Below are 5,000 nucleotides of genomic sequence, written 5' to 3'. Positions count from 1 at the left end.
AATGGGAGGGGGTAAGAAGGGAAGGTGCAGAACGAGGGGGGGGCGGGTAGGAGGAAAGAGGGCAAAGAAAGAGAGACTCAAACGCGATATGAAGAAAAAAGGGGGGGGGGGGATAAATAAAACGTGGAAAAAGACAAGAAGAGGGGGGCGGGTAGAAGGAGGTGAAGAAAAAGTATATTATGTTATATATATCATGTATGTTTAGTTAATTTTTTTTGTTTTTTTTTTATCTTTTATTTGTTTATTTATTTATTTATATGTTTGCTTATTTATTTATTTAGTTATTTATTTTTGTTTCGTGGAATTCCCCTGGGTCGCGATAGTATATATAGTTTAAGAAAAAACTATATATATATATATATATATATATTACTAATATATATATATATATATATTAGTATATATATATATATATATATAGTATATAATGAGTATATATATAATTATATATTTATATCTATTAATTATATATACTATATTTATCTATATATCTAGATAATATATATATATCATATATAGTATATATAATATATATTATTTATATATTATATAATATATATATAGTATACATAATATACTATATATAATATAGTTATAATATATAAAGATATATATATAGATATATATATATATTATATATATTATATTCATATATATATATCTATATAGTGTTCTGTAAATATATATACTATCGCGACCCAGGGGAATTCCACGAAACAAAAATAAATAACTAAATAAATAAATAAGCAAACATATAAATAAATAAATAAACAAATAAAAGATAAAAAAAAAAAAATAACATACATGAGATAATAACATTACTTTCACCCTCTTCTACCTCCCTCTTTCTTCTCCCCTCTTCTATTTCTCCCTCCCCTCTCCCTTTCCCTACCCCTCTCCCTATCTCCCTATTCCCTCCTCCCTTTCCCTTTCCCCCCCCCCCCCCCCCCCCCTCCCCCCCCCCCCCCCCCCCCCTCACTTCCCCCCTCTCCCTCTCCCCTTTCCTTGCTCGCCACCCCCCCCCCCCCCCCCCCCCCCCTCCCCCCCCCCCCCACCCCCCCCCCTCCCCCACTTTTCCTTTCCCCTCCCCCTCTCCCCTCCCCCCCCCCCCCCCTACCTCCCCTCCCCTCCCCTCTCCCTCTCCTTTCCTGCTCCGCCACTCCCTCTTCCTTCCCCCTCCTCCCCCCCCCCCCTACCCCCCCACCCCCCCACCCCCCCCCCCCCCCCCCCCCCCCCCCCCCCCCCCCCCCCCCTCTCCCTCCCCTTCCCCTCCCCTACCCCTCCCTTGCCTCTCCGCCCACTACCCTCTCCCTCCCCCTTCCCCCTCTCCCCCTTCCCCCTCCCTCTCCCTCTCCCTTTCCTGCTCCGCCACTCCCTCTCCCTACCCCTCTACCAATGTACTAGCCTCCGGGCTAGTACATTGGTAACGTGTCGGCCTCTCATCCGAGGGGTCGGCGGTTCGCGACCCGCCCGGCGCGAGAAGTTTGCCAACTGTCGCCTGGAGGTTATGCTGTGGCTGGGGCACCACGGCGGGCAAGAGGACTCGGTTTCAGACGAGTGAGTCAGCAAAGCAGCCGACACACGTGAGCAAAATAAGCAGACAATATATGTCACACCAAGAATATCCAGTGTATCAAAGGAATCCAAACCACACTCTCCCCTCTCCTCCTCCCTCCTCTTCCTCCGCCCTCATACCTTTCCTTTTTGGCCTTCCACCACTCCTCTCCTCCCCCCCCCTCCCCCTCTACCTCTCTTCCCTCCCATCTCCCTCTCCCTTCCCCCTCTGCCCTCTACCGCTCCCTCCCCTCCCCCCTCCCCCTCCTCCTTCACCCTTTCCCCATCTCCCTCTCCTTCCCCCTTCCCTCTACCTACCCTCCTCCATCACCGATTCCCCTATCACTCCCAAATCTTAAAGTATTTTTCACCCTACTTTAAGCCCCCATCTCCTCCACCCCCCCACTTCACTCTTCTTTCTCATTAAAGCCTCAAATAGAACCAAATAATAATAACAATAATATTAATGATACTGATAACAGAGGTAGAAGTAGGATTCTTGTAGGTTCGTCATATGAGTGTGTGGTGTGTTGTGTGTGCCATTCTTTGTGTGTGTGAGTGTTGTTGTGTGTGTGTGTGTGTGTATGTGTGTGTGTGTGTGTGTGTTGTGTGTGTGTGTGTGTGTGTGTTGTGTGTGTTCGTGTGTGTGTGTGGGCGCGCAATCCATGTCTATATTTCCCTTTCAATTTTCTTATGTACCCATTATCACCATCTCAGTTGATATAATCCGATACACTAACATTAATAATTTAATTAGTAAGAGTTTAAAGCTAAAAAGTTACTGAAACTTGGCAATGAATCGCCTTAGAGTTTTTCTTTTTTCCGAAGCATATTGTGTTCGCACGGTTTATATGACCCGATTTCCCACAGGGAATGAAAGTGCAAGGAACGAGAGGAAGAGAGAGAGAGAGAGAGAGAGAGAGAGAGAGAGAGAGAGAGAGAGTAGAAGAGAAGAGAGAGAGAGAGAGAGAGAGAGAGAGAGAGAGGGAGACAGTAGAGAGAGAGCGAGAATAGATTGGCAGATTGTATTTTTTATCTATTTACACTTATCCTTTAACTTATTATCTAACTTCTGCTACACTTCACATTGATCTATCTTTAAATTACCATTTTTTGAGCCTTTTACATATATTCATTTTTGTATCTATCGAATTCAAACTTTCATATACCAATATTTTGGTTTTATTTTTTATAACAACATAAAACGAGAACATACGGCTAGATATAGAGGGAGGGAGGGGAGAGGAGGGAGGGAGGGAGGGAAGGGAGAGGGAGAGGGAGAGGGAGAGGGAGAGGGAGAGGGAGAGGGAGAGGGAGAGGGCGATTATCTTTTCTTTCTTTCTTTATTTCTTTCTTTCTCTCTCTCTCTACATATGATCTTCTCTCTCTTTCGTCTCTCTCTCTCTCTCTCTCTTGCTATCTCTCTCTTCTGGTCCTCTCTCTCTCTTCATCTTATCTCTTTCTCCTCTTCCTCCGTCTCCCTCCCGCTCTCTCTCTTCCTGCCTCTATACTCTTATCTGCTCTCTCTCTCTCTCTCTCTCTCTCTCTTCTCTTCTATCTCCTTTTATTCTCTCTCTCTCTTCTCTCTCTCTCTCTCTCTCTCTCTCTTTCTCTCTACTTATCTTTCTCCTCTCTCTATCCTCTCTCTTCTCTCTATCTCTATCGATTTGCGCTATCGCGCTATAGCTCTCTAGTCTCTGCATATTACTCTATATCTTCCGCCCTCTCTGTCCCTCCCTTCTCTCTTTTTTTTTGTCCGTTCCCTCTCTATTCCGCCCTCTCTCATCTCTCTCTCTCTTCTTCTTCTTCTCTCTCTCTCTTGTCTCTCTCTATCTCATCGTCATCTCTGCTCTCTCTCGTCTCTCTCTCTCGCTCCCTCCTCTCTCTCTCTCTATCTCTCTCTCTCTCTCTCTCTCTTCGTCTCTCTCTCTCTTCTCTCTCTATACTCTCTCTCTCTCTCTCTCCTATCTCCCGACTCCACATCGCCCTCTCCCCTCTCTCCCCCTCGCCCCCTCTCTCATCCTCCATACCCTTCCATGGAATAGAATTTTCAAAGTATTACCATTATCTTTCACTTCTTTCATCAATTCTTCCCTAAGCATGTGATATCCAAAATCTCATTTACAGCCTACGCCTAATTAAACGAAACGCATAACCGCAAATATTTGAAACGCATCGAACCGATCATCGCCTCCCAGACGGTTTTATTTTAAAATCCGCCACTCTCAGCGACGTGTGAGACGTGTGATTGCAACGACGGGGCAATCAATTGATTTCCACCTTCCTCCCTTGTCGCACCAAGAAACGTGGGGTAATCCAAGATTAATCTATCGGTCGGTTAATCAGTAGTCACCAGTCAAATCAGTCTTGTTCTTTCCCCCGCCCCTTCCCCTCTTGAGCTTTGAGGTGTAGAAGGATGGAGAAAAGTCGAGAGGAAAACTAGCTGGAGGCGAGAACGAAGAGAAGGAAAAGGAATCGAGAGTAAGATGATGATGATGATGATGATATGATGTATACGGATATATGATGGATGTGGGTGATGGTGATGGTGATTGATGATGGTGCATGGTGATGGTGATGACTATAATCTATCTATCTAGTCTATCGAATCTATCTATATATATATATATATATATATATATATTATATATATATAATCTATAGAGAAGAGAGAGAGAGAAGAGAGAGAGAGAGAGAGAGACAGACAGACAGACAGGAAAGAGCCAGAGAAAGAGGAGAAGGAGAGGGAAGGATAGAGAGAGAGAGGAGAGAGAGAGGAGGAGAGGAGAGGAGAGAGAGAGAGAGAGAGAGAGAGAGAGGAGAGAGAGAGAGAGAGAGAGAAAAAAGAGAAGCGAAAAGAAAGAGAGAATTGTAGAAAGAACGACCGAGCAGAGAGAAAAACAAAAAAATCACTCGCAAAAGAAGTCCAAGACCACAACACATCAAACACCAACACCCAACATAAATACAGCCCCCACCAAGCACACGCCCGCGCCAAAAAGCAACAATATATCCCTAAAAAAAGCACACGAGAAGCATCGACCTTCGAGCGAATGACGGAGAAGCCTCCTCCCCCCTCGAGCGCCGGCACGGTTAACTGCCTCAAAGTTGCCGGGAATTATATCGAATAACTCTCCATGTTCTGGACCGACGGTCGCGGGACGGAATTCAAAAGTTTTAAACACCCGGGACGATTTGACGACCTCAGCAAGGGACGGTGCAAAGGATGTTATATGTGGCGCAGTTATATGTGGTGTTTATATATGTGTGGCATGTGTGTAGTAAATATATGTGGTATGTATATATATTGTATGGTGTATGTATGTAATATATATGTATGTGTATATTATGTGTGTGGTATGTGTGTATGTTAATGTATGTGTGGTGTGTGTATTGTTGTTATGTATGTATGTAATGTTGTAGTATGTATGTATGTATGTATGTAC

The sequence above is a fragment of the Penaeus monodon genome, chromosome 38, assembly GCF_015228065.2.
Source record: "Penaeus monodon isolate SGIC_2016 chromosome 38, NSTDA_Pmon_1, whole genome shotgun sequence".
NCBI lineage: Eukaryota > Metazoa > Arthropoda > Malacostraca > Decapoda > Penaeidae > Penaeus > Penaeus monodon.
The sequence above is the reverse complement of the archived record's forward strand: the minus strand, read 5'-3'. Positions refer to the sequence as shown.